The sequence below is a fragment of the Scyliorhinus torazame genome, chromosome 24 (assembly GCF_047496885.1).
Source record: "Scyliorhinus torazame isolate Kashiwa2021f chromosome 24, sScyTor2.1, whole genome shotgun sequence".
Taxonomy (NCBI): Eukaryota; Metazoa; Chordata; class Chondrichthyes; order Carcharhiniformes; family Scyliorhinidae; genus Scyliorhinus; species Scyliorhinus torazame.
In genome coordinates this window covers 53,445,406-53,464,230 of record NC_092730.1, presented here as the reverse complement: position 1 = coordinate 53,464,230, position 18,825 = coordinate 53,445,406, and the positions used below count along the sequence as shown (strand labels likewise).

General features: G+C 46.0%; 4 non-coding genes across 4 annotated transcripts; 3 read left to right on the top strand and 1 right to left on the bottom strand.

The window, feature by feature from the left end:
* Positions 1-1,519: 1,519 nt before the first annotated feature.
* On the bottom strand, positions 1,520-1,592 carry trnak-cuu (transfer RNA lysine (anticodon CUU)). Its single transcript has one exon. It is a non-coding gene; the product is annotated as a tRNA-Lys (tRNA).
* Positions 1,593-2,306: 714 nt separating this feature from the next.
* Positions 2,307-2,388, top strand: trnas-uga (transfer RNA serine (anticodon UGA)). The gene has a single exon. It is a non-coding gene; the product is annotated as a tRNA-Ser (tRNA).
* A 9,217-nt stretch (positions 2,389-11,605) lies between these two features.
* On the top strand, positions 11,606-11,687 carry trnas-gcu (transfer RNA serine (anticodon GCU)). Its single transcript has one exon. It is a non-coding gene; the product is annotated as a tRNA-Ser (tRNA).
* A 3,447-nt stretch (positions 11,688-15,134) lies between these two features.
* trnas-gcu (transfer RNA serine (anticodon GCU)) lies at positions 15,135-15,216 on the top strand. Its single transcript has one exon. It is a non-coding gene; the product is annotated as a tRNA-Ser (tRNA).
* Positions 15,217-18,825: the final 3,609 nt, after the last annotated feature.

Sequence of the window (18,825 nt, the reverse complement as noted above, 5' to 3'; positions counted from 1 at the left end):
GGCCTATGGTCATCAGGGACTAGAGTGACTTAATTTACTTTAGAACTGGATCAATGTATGACATTTCCAGGATTTGACTTCACTCAAGACTGGCCAAATGACTGACAGCCGGGAAATTAACGACCATTGAGGAGTTACCGCTACCTGGGGCTTGGTTGGATTGCTGGTTTTAAAGGTTCATCATGAAATCTAGAGATAAAATGCCGGGAAAGTGGACATGAGCATTATCATGAGATCATGAAAATGTAAAAGGAGGCCATTCTGCCAATGGACTCTGCAACGATATTCTGAAAGAGCCTCTGTGTCCCCATCACATCCCTGTAACAACACCCAACTTTCTGAACACTAAGGGGCAATTTAGCATGGACAGTTCACCTAACCCGCACATATTTGGACTGTGCGAGGAAATCGGAGCACCCGGAGGGAACCCACACAGACACGGAGAGAAAGTGCAAACTCCACACAGTCAGTGACCAAAGGCTGGAATTGAACCCAGATCGCGGGCGCTGTGAGGTAACCACTGTGATAATGTGCCACTGTATAAGGCCATAACACGTCATATATCAGATCAAGCATGATCTCATTGAAATGCGGAGCATATTCGATGGGCTGAATGGCCTACTTCTGCTCCTACGTCTTATACCCTGATATTGTGTAAATCTGTTCCTGTTCTTGGGTAAAACCCTTGTTAAACCAACACAGACGCCGCATGTCGTCTGCATCTGATTATCTGGCGCAGAGAAGGTGATTGTGGAATACACGTCGTACCCATCACACTCCGCTACTCACCTGACTGAGATGTGTTCTGTCTCTGTAAATCACAGGTAGTGTTCGCGAGTGGAGGGAACACTCTGCACCTCAGTCTCAACAGTTTGTGAGAGCAGGATTCCTTCATGATGAGTCAATGTCTGGTACTGTATGTGAGGGTGGGTTTCAGTCTCTATCAGACATTGGTACTGAATGTCAGTTTGGAAATGTTTCTGTATCTATCAATCACAATTACTGTTTGGGAAAAGTGAGATTAATACAGAACAGCAGCACTGCTGTAACAGACAGAGAAAGATACACAAAAAATCAGGAAGAGACTATCAGGACACACATACAATGACACACAGAAAAGGTACCGAGATGGAGAAACTGTTTTTTTAGGAAAATGTGTTTTCTGCTGCACACAGAGAGGCCCTGTTTGTAAAATTATATCTTGCTGTGTAACTGAGCTCTCTGCTGTGTAACCGTGCTCTCTGCCATGGAACCGTGACACTGCCGGTGACAGATCTTCACTGTAGTTGTGTCAAATCATTATCTGTTGTGCAATGTGTTCCCAGTTGTGGAAGTAAGATCCGTCGGAAGCAGAACCTTTCTGCGCCGTTACTGAGAAGCAATTTTAATTCCATATTTATTAAATTTTGTCACAAGGTTCGTTTCGATCTCTGGATTCCCAGTCAAGGGACATAACCTTGTGTTCCTGTTATGAAGACAGTTCATTCAGCATCAACATGTTCAGATAATAACAAGAAAGCGCCCAACGTGGGGCTCGAACCCACGATCCTGGGATTAAGTGTCCCATGCTCTACCGACTGAGCGAGCCGGGCTGCTGATGCGCTATTTATTAAACCGCTTCTTGAAGAGAGTTGCTGCGGTGCTCATTCGGAGGGTCAGTGCTGACTTGTTGGGCCGAATGGCCTACTTCTGAGCTGGATATTCTACGATTCTGTGATACAAGCATGTTGATGCGGTGAAGTCCTTCTGCCATACTGCCCACGCCTGACACCATGTAGAAATGCTGGTCTCTCAATGACTGGCGACCAATGACATGTAATAAAAAATAACTGACTTAATAATTGAGCAGCTCCTCCTGGCTTGTGCTCTGACCGCGATCCGGGGAACTGCCGGAATCCCGACACGTGACCGTTTTAGTTGCGTCATCAGGTCATCAGATGACCGTTCGGCCTGCACAGGTCTCCTTCTGTGCTGTAATTTCTAGATTTCATCATTTAAATTTTCTTCCAGACAGTAAAGTGTGGTCCTGTTCCATTTGAATTTCTAATATATTTCCAATGTAACTGATGTTGTTCCACAATCTATTTAATCGGTGGAATTGTGCGTTTAGGGAGCTGAGGTTTTCGAGTCTCTCAAGGCGTCTCTCCAAATCCAATGGTCATTTTCCACGAAGATTCAACCCCTCCTCACATAAACACCGGGGCCCCGTTGATCGTTTGAATGCAATAACTTCCTGGAGTGATTCCAGGCTGGTTTTAGAATTTATTCTATCGACCAAATTACTAGTGAATGACACACTGGACACAGCTGCGATGGCAGACTGGTTAAGGCGTTGGATTTGAAATCCAGTGGGGTTTCCCCGCGCTGGTTCGAGCCTTGCTCGCAGCGACTGTGATTCGAAGTGTTTGCTGAACTCCCCGCGCAAGCAACTGAATCGGAATGTTTGTAAATGAACGGTTTGAACCTATATCTGATTCAGTCAGCATTTGTTTTGGAAACTGAACGACATATAAAGAAGCTCGCACTCAAAACAACAATCAATAAATAATAACGTTTCCTGCAACGTTTGGAAGGAGAAGCAGCAACGGCAGCGAATGGAAACGTGGTTCGATTTCATTCAGCTGAATGTATTTCTGGGTAAAAAGATCGTGGCAGAAATGGAACATATTTTATCTCTCTATCTGTTTCTTTATTTCCTTCCCTCTCCCTCACTCACTGTTTTTGTGCTTCTCCGGGGACTGATTGGATACACAGTGAAACTCAGCCCCATCTCACCCCAACTCTTTTGAACGAATACGTCCTGGTGATGGATGGTCCTGAATCAGTGGAAGAATCGACAAACTATTCCATTCTTGGCTCTGTGAGAAGTTCCATTCCTGGTTGTGAGGTGGTTCTGAGATACAGGGATCGAGAGAGAACGAGGTGACTGCAGTCTGACTCTTACTCTGAAAACCAGTTAGTGCGCCCTTGTAGAAAGTGGATGTGTCTGAGACCAGGAGGAAAGCAGATCATGGGCCTGTGATTGATTTTATTGAGCCGGACCTTGAAAAGTGAAGCAAACTTCTAACCAGTCGGTGCCTGTCTGAGAACTGGTAAGGAATTACGGCTCATATTGAAACGGTTCATCTTTAATTAATTACTGCAAATCGATTCTTTCAGAGGTGTTGGTGTGTTGTTTTCAGAGTCACTGTCATAGTTTCTTAAAATATGATTTGTGCTGGTTTTTGTTTTGTTCAGTAATTTGGGGAATCTATTTGGAGCGGGTGCAGTTGGTCAATATCTGTGCCTCTTGCTTGGCAGCTCCCCGGGAAGCAGCAGCTCCATTCCTGTCGAGATCTGTGGACACAATCAGGAGACCCAAACTATTGCGCACTGCTGCCATCTCCTGGCTGAAAGCAAGTTGTGCAACAAGGTAACGATGTATTCGTGACACGTTTCAATTGGAGCAAAATAATATTAACATGGTTAAATATTATCATTGTAGTAATCACATTTAAATCCCCAGATATCTGATTTTTGACTGAGCGACCCAGCTCATCCCGATCTATCGGAAAATGAAGGATTCCCATTACAGCCATATTGGTTACAAGAATATCCAATCTCTGATTTAATACATTCTCCCGCTTCATTGTTTGTGCATTCGTTCTATAAATACAGGCAAAGTTTGAAGAAATCAGTAACAGAGTGATCAATGTACCCGGAGAGGTGAAACTGCCGCCCCGAACTTCATTTTATAAAGGTGATTCCAGTCACTCCCCACTTTCCCATCAGAACAACGTCACAGAAGAAATCACATCACCTTCACAGAACAGCCATTCAGCACGAAAGTAAATTATCTGAACTAAGCTGACCAGAATCAGTGTGCTCAAACATGTGTTCTTGTTGAAAGAAAAAATGAGGAAGTGAATAGTTGTGTGGCTACCGCAGGGCAGTAATGTTGTAGCTCCTGGTTTAAGGAGCAGAGTGCCGCAGCGGAAGCGTGTTGGGTCATTAGCCCGAGGTCGAGGAATCGAGGGTATTCTCTGCTATTTACATCCTCCCTGACACGAAAAGTAAAAATAACGCACGTTCCTGTTTGCTTTGCAGCAAATAGCTATCAGAAACTTTCTTGCAGTCTCATCCCGACATTAAACCCAAGAATGAAAGAGACAGCATGACACATTACAACATTGTAATGCTCACACATAGGGAACCACAGAGAAAATGCTTTAAAGTCTCAGCAGGTCTGACCAGATCTGTAGGGAGAGAAAAGAGTTAACGTTTCGAGTCCAGATGACACTTTGTCAAAGCTGGACCGGATATGATATCCAGTAGTACCCCACAAAGGGGCAATATAGGTATATAACGATATCCAGTAATAACTCACAGGGGGCATATAAGGAAATAAAGCTTTATCGAGCAACAAATCACAATAGAAACCAAGTTCCCATCTTCCCCTCTCGGACGGATGTGAACAATCGAACCTGCCGGACTATTTACAAGAGAAGACGAATTTTACCCGGAGTCCAGGGATCAATATTAATTCCTCAACCAAAGTCACTGAAGCAGCTTATCGAGTCATTAACTGCGCTTTTGCCTGTGTGGTCTTGCTGTGCGTATTTAAGCAGGAATCTCATGTCCTGAGACCAACGCTTTTCCATTGAAAGGAAGGTATTGGACATTCGTGAGGTTGAAAATCTCGCTGGAGAAATTTAACCTCGTGGGGGAAAGGTCAATGTCAGGAGTGGGATTCGCACCCACGCTTCCAAAAGAGACTGCGACCTGAACCTTTGACCGCTCGGTCACCCTGATGCGTTGTCGCCGAAACTAAGATCCGTGCACAAATCGACTCAAATTCTATCTTCATCATCATTCCATTTCAAACAAGATATGCTTATCCTACTTTTGAACACCAGCCAGAGTCCTGTATCTGAGTGTCATCCTTGTCCAGGCCGCTGAGGGTTAAGGAGCTCATCATTGCTGCATTGATCAGTTTTCTCCAATCAACCAGGGACGAATTCCCGCTCTACCTGTTCCTCACTCGAAGATATTGAGAGCCTAAGATCTGAGCGACGTGAAGTATCCAATTGGAGAGTTGCATCCTGGCGACTGCAATCTCTCCACAGCTGCTCCCGGTGCTGCTTTCACAGACAAGTAGCCGAAGAATCCCTCCTGTGTCCAAACAGGAGAACGTTCATCCAGGAGAGGCGCCAGAAGAGTATTCTGGGAGAAGTCAACTTTGTCACCTCGACTATACTGTGGGTAACTGAAGAACAGGTGTCAAAGAGCGGATCAGACTGTAAGTAAAACGTTGATACTAATAAAGAAAAAGGTAGATGTGCTGCTGACAATTAGCGACTTGTTTCCGTTTGGTGTGAGTGAGAATATGAATAGCAGAAGATGGTTTCGATCCATCGACCTCTGGGTTATGGGCCGCTGCTCCACGCTGCTCGTGCTTGACCCTGTCCGGGGTCGGACTTGAGTCAAAGTTTGAAGAAATCAATAACAGCGTGATCAACGTTCCCAGAGAGGTGAAACTGCCGCCCCGAACTTCATTCTATGAAGATGATTCCAGTCACTCCCCACTTTAGCATCAGAACAACGTCACACAAGAAATCACATCACCTTCACAGAACAACATTCAGAACGCAAGTAAATTATCTGAAATTTGCTGACCAGAATTACTGTGCTCAAACGTGTGTTCTAGTTGAAAGAAAAAATGAGGAAGTGAATAGCTGTCTGGCTACCGCAGGGCAGTAAAATCGTAGCTCCTGGTTTAAGGAGAAGAGTGCCGCAGCGGAGGCGTGTTGGGGCATTAGCCCGACGTCAGGGAATCGTGGCTATTCTCTGCTATTTACATTCTCCCTGTCACAAAAAGAAAACATAACGCACGTTCCTGTTTGCTTTGCAGCAAATACCTATCAGAAACATTCTTGCAGTCTCATCCCGACATTAGTCCCAAGAATGAAGGAGATAGCATGACACATTACAACATTGTAAAGCTCACACATAGGGAGCCACAGAGAAAAGGCTTTAAAGTCCAGGTAACCATTTGTCAAAGCTGGACTGGAAACGTTATCCAATAGTACCCAACAGAGGGGCAATATAGAGAAATAACGATATCCAGTAATACCTCACAGGGGGCCAATAAGGAAATAAAGTTTTAACCAGCAGTAAATCACAATAGAAACCGAGTTTCCAACTTCCCCTCTCGGACGGATGTGAACATTCTAACCAGCCAGACTATTTACAAGAAGATAAGACGAATTGTACCCGGAGTCCTGTGCTCAATATTAATTCATCAACCAGAGTCACTGAAGCAGATTATCGAGCCATTAACTGCGCTTTTGCCGGTGGGGTCTTGCTGTGCATATTTAAACAGGAATCTCATGCCCTGAGACCAACGCTTTTCCACTCAAAGGGAGGTATTGGATCTTCCTGATGTTGAAAATCTTGCTGGAGAAATTTAACCTCATGGAGAAAAAGGCAATATCAGGAGTGGGAGTCGAACCCACGCCTCTAGGAAAGACTTCGATCTGAACGCAGCAGCTTAGACCACTCGGCTGTCGTCCAAACTGAAATCCATGCACAAATCGACATAAATTCTATCTTCATCGTCACTTCATTTCAAACAATAGATGCTTTCCCTACTTTTGATCCCGAGCCAGAGTCCTGCATCTGAGTGCCATCCTTATCCAACCCGCTGGGGATTAAGGAGCTTCTCATTGCTGCATTGATCAGTTTGCTCCAATCAACAAGAACCGAATTCCCGCTCTACCTGTTCCTCACACGAAGATATTGAGAGTCTAAGATCTGAGCGACGTGAAGTATACAATTGGAGAGTTGCATTCTGGCGACTGCAATATCTCTCCACAGCTGCTTCCGGTGCTGCTTTCACGGACAAGTAGCCGAAGAACCCCTCCAGTGTCCAAACAGGTGACCGTTCATCCACTAGAGGATCCAGAAGAATGTTCTGGGAGAAGTCAACTTAGTCTCCTCGACTGTACTGTGGGTAGCTGAAGAACCGGTGCCAAAGAGCGGATCAGACTGAAAGCAAAACTTTGATACTAATAAAGAAAAAGGCAGATGTGCTGCTGACAAATAGCAACCTGTTTCCGTTTCGTGTGAGTGAGAATATAAATAGCAGAGGATGGTTTAGATCCATAGACCTCTGGGTTAGGGGTCCAGCACACGTCCGCTGCGCCACTTTGCTCGGAGTTGATCTTCTCTGGGGTCGGACTTGAAGCAAAGCTTGAAGAAATCAGTAAGAGCGTGATCAATGTTCCCAGAGAGGTGAAACTGCCGTCCCGAACTTCCTTCTATGAAGGTGATCCCACTCATTCCCCACTTTCTCATCAGAACAACGTCACAGAATAAATCACATCCCCTTCACAGAACAACCGTTCAGCGCGAAAGTAAATTATCAGAAGTATGCTGACCAGAATCAGTGTGCTCAAACGTGTGTTCTTGTTGAAAGAACAAATGCGGAAGTGAATAGTTGTGTGGCTACAGCCAGGCAGTAATGTTGTAGCTCCTGGTTTAAGGAGCAGAGTGCCGCAGCGGAAGTTTGCTGGGCCATTAGCCCGAGGACGAGGAATCGAGGCTATTCTCTGCTATTTACATTCTACCTCACAGCAAAAGTAAACATGACGCACGTTCCTGTTTGCTTTGCAGCAAATACCTTTCAGAATCCTTCTTGCAGTCTCGTCCCAGGAATGAAGGAGACAGCATGACACAGTACAACATTGCATAGCTCACACAGAGGGAACCACAGATAAAATGCTTTAAAGTCTCTGCTCAATTGATCCTCAAGATAAACACTTCCAAATTACACCAATTCCATTGGGAAATGCATGAATATAGATTGTTTAAATTTTACATACTTCTAACACCTCTCCGTCCACCAGATCACATTCTATCACCGACAGTTCATGTGAATCTCCCGCGCTCTGTTGCGGTTCTGTGTCGTGGCCAATAGATGTCAACACACTGTGGTAGAGACAGGTTCACAGATTAGAGTGAGACACAACTGATAAAAATTGTTTTTATTATATTGAAGTTGGGACGTCGGGATTTCGAAGAAGATAATATGTGGTGATGATCTTTTCTTATATTTTGGTTGTGTTGAATCCGTCAACATGTTGTATGTGGGAGTGAGGTGCATTCTCTCTGCCATTCTCTGGTCCCGTTTGTAGACGGGGGATTCCTGTTACTCTCAGGTAATGTGTGAGAGTGTAAGAGACATTCTGAACCTGTCAGTCTTCGTCACTATATGTGCCGGTGGATACGTTGTCAGTGGAACCGCACCGCGACACAAGTTCTTCGGCTACCCACAGTACAGTTGAGGTTACCGGGATGACGTCTCCCATAATTCTCTTCAGCCACCTCTCCAGGATGAACTTCCTCCTGTTTGTAGACTGGAGGGGTTCTTTGGCTACTTGCCTGGAATAAGATCGCGTATTAAAATTCCATTGAAGTAAATGAGTTGTATCATGTGGTTAAGGAGACGCACAATAATCCATTGTACTCTGCACACGTGGATTCAAATCCCATCCTCGTCTGTAATGTGTCTGTTGTGTCTCTGTTTGGTCCACATCATGAGCATGAAGTACAAATGCTGTGATTTTTTGCTTTGGCCACGGGCTTGGCGGGTGGTGAATTCGGCGAACACTGTCCATGTTGAAACCACATTATAAAAAGGTGAGAAAGTTACTTATTTCACTCCCTGACCTAATTGCGTATAAATTCTGAGTTAGAAACTGTTTCTTCCTCGCATTTTGAAACTCACAAAGTCGCGCAAAAGATAAGTTCATAAAATAAAGAAACATAATTCAGCCATTAAACCCATCGAGTCTGCCCGCCATTCTATCATGGCTGATATCTTCCCCATCTGCGAACTACGATGTTACAGACAAAGAGGTCGATTGCGTTATCAGCAGGAACACCTTCTCCCTAGAACGCATGACCTCGAAGCAGGAGTAGGCAATTTAGCCTCCTGAGCCTAACACCTTCCATGTGATGTTGGCTGATCCCATCCTGGCGATAACTCCACCGTCTTCCCGTTCTCCGTATCCCTTCAACTCCTTACCAATAAGAATCTCTCTATCTCCTCCTTAAACTTACTCACTCTCCCTGCATCCAACGCAATCTGGGGTACCGAATTCCACGGAATTATAAACCCTTTGGGATAAGTAGTTTTTCCTCAATTTAAAAAAAAGTTACAGTGCAGAAGGAGCCAATTCGGCCCATCGACTCTGTACCAGCTTTTGGAAAGAGCACCCTATCCAAGGTCCACACTATCCCCATAACCCAGTACCCCACCCAACACAAAGGGCAATTCTGGACACGAAGGGCAATTTTGGACACTAAGGGCAATTTTATCATGGCCAATCCACCTAACCTGCACATCTTTGGACTGTGGGAGGAAACCGGAGCACCCGGAGGAAATCCACGCACACACGGGGAGGATGTGCAAAACTCTGCACTGACAGTGACCCAAACCGGAATCGAACCTGGGACTCTGGAGCTGCGAAGCAATTGCGCTATCCACAATGCTACTGTGCTGCCCTAAAAGGCAGATGTGTTGCTAACAAATAGCAACTTGTTCCCGTTTGGTGTGAATGAGAATATGAATAGCCGAAGATGGTTGCGACCCATCGACCTTTGGGTTCCGGGTCCAGCACGCATCCCTTGCGACATTCAACTCGTGACTAAATCTATTATTCTAAGAGCATGACCTCTCCTTTTAGAATGCCCCACAAGAGGAAGCAACAGCTCCACGCCAACTTTTTCCATACCTTTTGGCATCTGATACACCTCAATTAGATAATGACGCATACTTTCTGAGTGAGAAGCTGTGGACCAGTCTTCCTCAGTTTGAAACTCACGATGTCGCACAATAACATCCGATTCAACTATTAGATCGATGACCGGGAATCGAACTGGGACAACTGATTGGAAGAAAACTTTGCTCACCACTCTCCCATCATCGCTGCATTTCCAATTTTGAACACCAAGTGGAATAGAAGGAGGCTGGTACATTCAATCAGTTCATGGATGCAAAACGAATTAAGACATATTGACGTGTGGACTTGTGGGACGAAGTGGCCGAGTGGTTAAGGCGCTGTGCTGCTAATCCATTGTGCTCTACGCATGTGTGTTCGAATTCCATGCTCATTGATTTTAAATCCACTTTTCTCGGAAGTAGGCCTCCTTTTTCCAAGATGGATATGCAATCACTGATGTGACAATCTATTCCAAGTTGTCAGGCCAGATTGCATCGAGTTGGGTTAGAGGACGGTGGAACGGAGACAGACGTGTTTGGGGTTTAACCACTCTTTGACACCAGTTCTTCTTCGGCTACCCACAGTACAGTCGAGGATACCGGGTTGACTTCTCCCATAATTACCTTCTGCCACCTCTCCTGGATGAACATCCTCCTGTTTGTGCACTGGAGGGTTGCTTCGGTCACTTGTCTGTGAGAAGGTCAGATATTAAAGTTCCATGAAGTAAGGAGTTGTACCACGTGGTTAAGGGGATGCACAAGAAACCTTTGTGCTCTGCGCACTTGAGTTCGAATCCAATCCTCGTCTGTAACGTATCTGTTGTGTCTCTGTTTGATCCACTTCATGAGGGTGACGGAAAAATGCTGTGATTTTTAGTGTTTGGGGCTTGGGGTTGTGAATAATCGAACACTTTCCATATTGAAACCACTTTAGAAAATGACGAGAAAGTTACTTAATTCACCCCCCCCCCCATAATTGCGCACACATTCTGAGTGGGAAACTATTTCTTTCCCTCAGTTTGAAAGTCATGAAGCGGCGCAAACGATAGATTCATCAGATAGATGAGCAGTATTACGCCATTCGACCCATCGAGTCTGCCCGCCATTCGATCATGACTGAAATGTTCATCATCTGCTACCTGAAATGTTACGGAACAAGAGATCGATTGAGATATCAGCCAGAACACCTCCTCCCGAGAACACATAACATTGGAGCTGGGATATGCAATTTAGCCTCTTGGGCGTAAAACCTTCCATGTGATCTTGCCTGATCAAACATAATGGCCTCAACACCGCCGTCCTGCCCGTTCTCCAGAACCCTTCAACTCATTACCAATAAAAGTCTCTCTAAGTCCTCCTTAACTTTCTCACTGTCCCTGCATCCACCACACTCTCAGGAAGTGAATTCCACAGAATTACAACCCTTTGGGAGAAGTAGTTTTTCTTTTTTAAATTTGCCTCCTCATATTCTAAGATGATGACCTCTCGTTTTAAACTGCCCCACAACAGGTAACATCAACTCCACGTCTACAGTATCTACACCTTTTCGCATCTTAAACACCTCACTTAGATAATCCGTATAAATTCTGAATGAGAAACAGTTGACCAGTCTTCCTCAGTTTGAAACTCAGGATGTCGCGCAAAAACATCCGATTCAACTACTACTGCGATGGCCGGGAATCGAACCGGAGTCAACGGTTTCAAGAGCAGCGATGCTCACCACTATACCACCAACGCTGCATTTCCCCCGTCGAACACCTGGTTGAATAGAAAGAGGCAAATAATTTCCATCAGTTCATGGATGCAAAACGAATTAAGACGTATTGACGCGAATATTTGTGCGACGAGGTGGCCGAGTGGTTAAGGCGATGGACTGCTAATCCATTGTGCTCTGCACACGTGGGTTCGAATCCCATCCTCGTCGATTTTTCGCCCAATGTTTCTCGGAAGTGGGATTCATTTTCACGATGGATCTGCAATCACTGATGTGACAAACTATTCCAAGTTGTCAGGCCACTTGCATCGAGTTGGGTTAGAGGAGGGACGAATGGAGGCACGAACGGAGGCAGACGTGCTTAACCCCACATTGCCACCACTTCTTCTTCGGCGACCCACTGTGCAATCGAGGTTACCGGGTTCACTTCTCCCATTATTAACTTCTGCCACCTCTCGTGGATGAACGTCCTCCTGATTGTACATTGGTGGGGTGCTTCGGCTACTTGTCTGTGACAAGATCAGATATTAAAGTTCCATGAACTAAAGGGGTTGTATCACGTGGTTAAGGTGAGGCACAATAATCCATTGTACTCTGCACACGTGGATTCAAATCCCATTCTTGTCTGTAACGTGTCTGTTGTGTCTCTGTTTTGTCCACTTCATGAGGATATAGAAAAAAGGCTGTGATTTTTAGCTTTTGTTTCAGGGCTTGGCGGGCGGTGAATAGTCGAACACTGTCCATGGTGAAGCCAAATAATAAAAAGCTGAGAAAGTTACTTTTCACTCCCTGCCCTAATTGCGCATAAATTCTGAGTTGGAAACTGTTCCTTCCCCTCAGTTTGAAACTCACGAAATCGCACAAAAGATAAGTTCATAAAATATAGGAGCAGAATTAAGCCATTAGACCCATCGAGTCTGCCCCGCCATTCTATCACGGATGATGTGTTCCTCGTCTGTTACCTACAATGTTACAGATGAAGAGGGCGATTGATCTCAGCTAGAATACGTCCTCACTATAACACATGACCCTAGGAGCGGGAGAAGGCAATTTAGCCTCCTGAGCCTAACACATTCCATGAGATCTTGGCTGATCCCATCCTGGCCTCAACTCCACCGTCTTCCCGTTCTCCGTATCCCTTCAACTCCTTACCAATAAGAATCTCTCTCCCTTCTCCTTAAACTTACTCACTCTCCCTGCATCCAACGCAATCTGGGGTACAGAATTCCACAGAGTCATAAACCCTTTGGGATAAGTAGTTCTTCCTCAAATTTTAAAAAATTTACAGTGCCGAAGGAGGCCATTCGGCACATCGAGTCTGCACCGGCTCTTGGAAAGAGCACCCTACCCAAGGTCCACACCTCCACCCTACCCCCATAACCCAACCCTACACTAAGGGCAATTCTGGACACGAAGGGCAATTTATCACAGCCAATCCACCTAACCTGCACATCTTTGGACTGTGGGAGGAAACCGGAGCACCCAGAGGAAATCCACGCACACACGGGGAGGATGTGCAAACTCTGCACAGACAGTGACCCCAACCGGAATCGAACCTGGGACCTTGGAGCTGCGAAGCAATTGTGCTATCCACAATGCTACTGTGCTGCTCTAAAAGGCGGATGTGCTGCTAACAAATAGCAACTTGTTCCCGTTTGGTATGAATGAGAATATGAATAGCCGAAGATGGTTTCGATCCATCGACCTTTGGGTTACGGGACCAGTACGCTTCCCTTGCGCCATTGAGCTCGTGACTAAATCTATTATTCTAAGAGCATGACCTCTCCTTTTAGAATGCCCCACAAGAGGAAGCAACAGCTCCACGTCAACTTTTTCCATACCTTTTGGCACCTGATACACCTCAATTAGATAATGACGCACACATTCTGAGTGAGAAACTGTTGGCCAGTCTTCCTCAGTTTGAAACTCACGATGTCGCGCAAAAACATCCGATTCAATGGCCGGGAATCGAACCGGGACAACTGCTTGGAAGAAAACTTTGCTCACCACTCTCCCACCATCGCTGCATTTCCAATTTTGAACACCAGGTGGAATAGAAGGCGGCTGATACATTCAATCAGTTCATGGATGCAAAACGAATTAAGACATATTGACAGGTGCACTTGTGGGACGAAGTGGCCGAGTGGTTATGGCGCTGTGCTGCTAATCCATTGTGCTCTACACATGTGTGTTCGAATTCCATGCTCGTTGATTTTAAATCCACTTTTCTCGGAAGTAGGCCTCCTTTTTCCAAGATGGATATGCAATCACTGATGTGACAATCTATTCCAAGTTGTCAGGCCAGATTGCATCGAGTTGGGTTAGAGGACGGTGGAACGGAGGCAGACGGGTTTGGGGCTTAACCGCTCTTTGACACCAGTTCTTCTTCGGCTACCCACAGTACAGTCGAGGATACCGGGTTGACTTCTCCCATAATTACCTTCTGCCACCTCTCCTGGATGAACATCCTCCTGTTTGTGCACTGGAGGGTTGCTTCGGTCACTTGTCTGTGAGAAGGTCAGATATTAAAGTTCCATGAAGTAAAGGAGTTGTACCACGTGGTTAAGGGGATGCACAAGAAACCTTTGTGCTCTGCGCACTTGAGTTCGAATACAATCCTCGTCTGTAACGTATCTGTTGTGTCTCTGTTTGATCCACTTCATGAGGGTGATGGAAAAATGCTGTGATTTTTAGTGTTTGGGGCTTGGAGTTGTGAATAATCGAACACTTTCCATATTGAAACCACTTTAGAGAATGACGAGAAAGTTACTTAATTCACTCCCTCCCATAATTGCGCACACATTCTGAGTTGGAAACTATTTCTTTCCCTCAGTTTGAAAGTCATGAAGCCGCGCAAACGATAGATTCATCAGATAGATGAGCAGTATTACGCCATTCGACCCATCGAGTCTGCCCGCCATTCGATCATGACTGAAATGTTCATCATCTGCTACCTGAAATGTTACGGAACAAGAGATCGATTGAGATATCAGCCAGAACACCTCCTCCCGAGAACACATAACATTGGAGCTGGGATATGCAATTTAGCCTCTTGGGCGTAAAACCTTCCATGTGATCTTGCCTGATCAAACATAATGGCCTCAACACCACCGTCCTGCCCGTTCTCCAGAACCCTTCAACTCATTACCAATAAAAGTCTCTCTAAGTCCTCCTTAACTTTCTCACTGTCCCTGCATCCACCACACTCTGAGGAAGTGAATTCCACAGAATTACAACCCTTTGGGAGAAGTAGTTTTTCTTTTTTAAATTTGCCTCCTCATATTCTAAGATGATGACCTCTAGTTTTAGACTGCCCCACAACAGGTAACATCAACTCCACGTCTACAATATCTACACCTTTTCGCATCTTAAACACCTCACTTAGATAATCCGCATAAATTCTGAAAGAGAAACAGTTGACCAGTCTTCCTCAGTTTGAAACTCAGGATGTCGCGCAAAAACATCCGATTCAACTATTACTGCGATGGCCGGGAATCGAACCAGAGTCAACGGTTTCAAAAGCACCGATGCTCACCACTATACCACCATCGCTGAATTTTCCCCATCGAATACCTGGTTGAATAGAAAGAGGCAAATAATTTCCATCAGTTCATGGATGCAAAACGAATTAAGACGTATTGACGCAAAGATTTGTGCGACGAGGTGGCCGAGTGGTTAAGGCGATGGACTGCTAATCCATTGTGCTCTGCACACGTGGGTTCGAATCCCATCCCCGTCGATTTTCCGCCCATTGTTTCACGGAAGTGGGATTCATTTTTCCACGATGGATCTGCAATCACTGATGTGACAAACTATTCCAAGTTGTCAGGCCACTTGCATCGAGTTGGGTTACAGGAGGGACGAACGGAGGCAGACGTGTTTGGGGCTTAACCCCACATTGCCAGCACTTCTTCTTCGGCTCCCCACTGTGCAATCGAGGTTACCGGGTTCACTTCTCCCATTATTAACTTCTGCCACCTCTCGTGGATGAACGTCCTCCTGATTGTACATTGGTGGGGTGCTTCGGCTACTTGTCTGTGACAAGATCAGATATTAAAGTTCCATGAAGTAAAGGGGTTGTATCACGTGGTTAAGGTCAGGCACAATAATCCATTGTACTCTGCACACGTGGTTTCAAATCCCATTCTTGTCTCTAACGTGTCTGTTGTATCTCTGTTTCGTCCACTTCATGAGGATATAGAAAAAAGGCTGTGAGTTTTAGCTTTTGTTTAAGGGCTTGGCGGGCGGTGAATAGTCGAACACTGTCCATGGTGAAGCCAAATAATAAAAAGCTGAGAAAGTTACTTTTCACTCCCTGCCCTAATTGCGCATAGATTCTGAGTTGGAAAATGTTCCTTCCCCTCAATTTGAAACTCACGAAGTCGCACAAAATATAAGTTCATAAAATATAGGAGCAGAATTAAGCCATTAGACCCATCGGAGTCTGCCCCGCCATTCTATCACGGATGATGTGTTCCTCATCTGTTACCTGCAATGTTACAGATGAAGAGGGCGATTGATCTCAGCAAGAATACGTCCTCACTATAACACATGACCTAGGAGCTCGAGAAGACAATTTAGCCTCCTGAGCATAACACGTTCCATGAGATCTTGGCTGATCCCATACTGGCCTCAACTCCACCCGTTCTCCATAACCCTTCCACTCATTACCAACAAAAATCTCTCGAACTCCTCCTTAAATGTATTCACTGTCCCTGCATCCATCGCAATCTGGGGTAGCGAATTCCACAGAATCATAGATCATAGAATTTACAGTGCAGAAGGAGGCCATTCGGCCCATCGACTCTGCACCGGCTCTTGGAAAGAGCACCCTACCGAGGCCCACACCACCCAATCCCCATAACCCAGTAACCCCATTCAACCAACCCTAAGGCCAATTTTTGGACACTAAGGGCAATTTAACATGGACAACCCGTCTAACCTGCACATCTTTGGACTGTGGGAGGAAACCGGAGCACCCGGAGGAATCCCACGCACACACGGGGAGAACGTGCAGACTCCGCACAGACAGTGAGCCAAGCCGGGAATCAAACCTGGGACCCTGGAGCTGTGGAGCAATTATGCTAACCACTATGCTACCGTGCTGCCCGAATCACAAGTCTTTAGAGGCTAGATTCACAGTATAAAAGTGGTCCCCTACAGTGCAGGCTGTGTTTGCACTGAGTGCTGAATTTGGTGCATTTGAGTGCTATAGTGAGAGCTTGGTGACTGAGAGAGTGCTGAATTTCCTGCATTTGAGTGCTATAGTGAGAGTTTGGTGACTGACAGAGTAAAGTGAGGAGGGAGTAAGGTGCTGCTTGCATTTTGTTTCCTCCATTTCCGCAAAGAGTGAGAAGAGAGCCAGGAGTTTACAGAGAGTGCAGCTGACTGGGAGCAGTGTCGGAGGGCGGAGATCCAGTTGGTCCACAGGGCAGCTATATTCTGCAAGGTAAGAGGGGATGGAGGCTAGGCCAGTTGCATGCTCCTCCTGTAGGATGTGGGTGGTGAGGGATACCACCGATGTCCGCGCTGACTAGACCAGCGGGAAGTGCACCCAACTCCAGCTCCTCAAAGACCGTGTTAGGGAACTGGAAATGAAGCTGGATGAACTTCGGATCATCCGGGAGGCAGAGGGGGCGATAAAGCAGAGTTACAGGGAGGTAACCACACCCAAGGTACAAGACAAGAATAGCTGGGTTAGAGTCAGGTGCGGGGAGGGGGGGGGGGGGAGGAGGCAGACAGTGCAGGGATCCCTCGTGGCCGTTCCCCTTCAAAATACGTATCCCGTTTTCGACGCTGTTGGGGGGGATGACCTACCGGGGGAAGGCCCTAGCGGCCAGGTCTCTGGCACTGAGTCTAGCTCTGGGGCTCAGAAGGGAAGGGGGGAGAATAGAAAAGCAATAGTTGTAGGAGATTCAATGGTTAGGGGAATAGATAGGAGATTCTGAGGTCGCGAGCGAGACTCCCGGAAGGTATGTTGCCTCCTGGGTGACAGGGGCAAGGATGTCTCGGATCGTGTCTTCAGGATCCTTAAGGGGGAGGGGGAGCAGCCAGAAGTCGTGGTAAACATTGGTACCAACGACGTAGGTAGGAAAAGGGGTGTGGAGGTAATAAATGAGTTTAGGGAGATAGGCTGGAAGTTAAAAACCAGGACAGACAGAGTTGCCATCTCGGGTTTGTTGCCGGTGCCACGTGATAGCGAGGCTAGGAATAGGGAGAGAGTGCAGCTGAACATGTGGCTGCAGGAATGCTGTAGGAGGGAGGGCTTCAGGTACATGGATAATTGGAGTGCATTCTGGGGAAGGTGGGACCTGTACAAGCAGGACGGGTTGCATCTGAACCAGAGGGGTACCAATATCCTGGGAGGGAGGTTTTCTAGTACTCTTCGGGAGGGTTTAAACTAATTTGGCAGGGGAATGGGAACTGGATTTGTAGTCCAGCAAATAAAGTAGCCGATATTCAGGACGCCAAAGCGTGTAATGAGACAGTGGGGAAGGGAACACTGACAAAGGAGATTACTTGCAGGCATGGAGATGGCTTGAAGTGTGTATACTTCAACGCAAGAAGCATCAGGAATAAGGCGGGTGAACATATGGCATGGATCGGAACTTGGGACTACGATGTGGTGGCCATCACGGAGACTTGGATAGAACAGGGACAGAAATGGTTGTTGGAGGTCCCTGGTTATAGATGTTTCAATAAGATTAGGGGAGGGTGGTAAAAGAGGTGGGGGGGGGGCATTGTCAATTAGAGATAGTATAACAGCTGCAGAAAGGCAGTCCGAGGAGTATCAGCCTACTGAGGTAGTATGGGTTGAAGTCAGAAATAGGAAAGGAGCAGTCACCTTGTTAGGAGTTTTCTATAGGCCCCTCCAATAGTCGCAGATATGTGGAGGAACAGATTGGGAAACAGATTTTGGAAAGGTGCAGAAGTCACAGGGTAGAAGTCATGGGTGACTTTAACTTCCCAAACATTGAGTGGAAACTCTTTAGATCAAAATAGTTTGGATGGGGTGGTGTTTGTGCAGCGTGTCCAGGAAGCTTTTCTAACACAGTATGTAGATCGTCCGATCAGAGGAGTGGCAATATTGGATTTAGTACTTGGTAATGAACCAGGGCAAGTGATAGATTTGTTAGTGGGGGAGAATTTTGGAGATAGTGGCCACAATTCTGTGACTTTCACTTTAGTAATGGAGAGGGATAGGTGCGTGCAACAGGGCAAGGTTTACAATTGGGGGAAGGGTAAATACGATGTTGTCAGACAAGAATTGAAGTGCATAAGTTGGGAACATAGGCTGGTAGGGAAGGACACAAGTGAAATGTGGAACTTGTTCAAGGAACAGGTATTA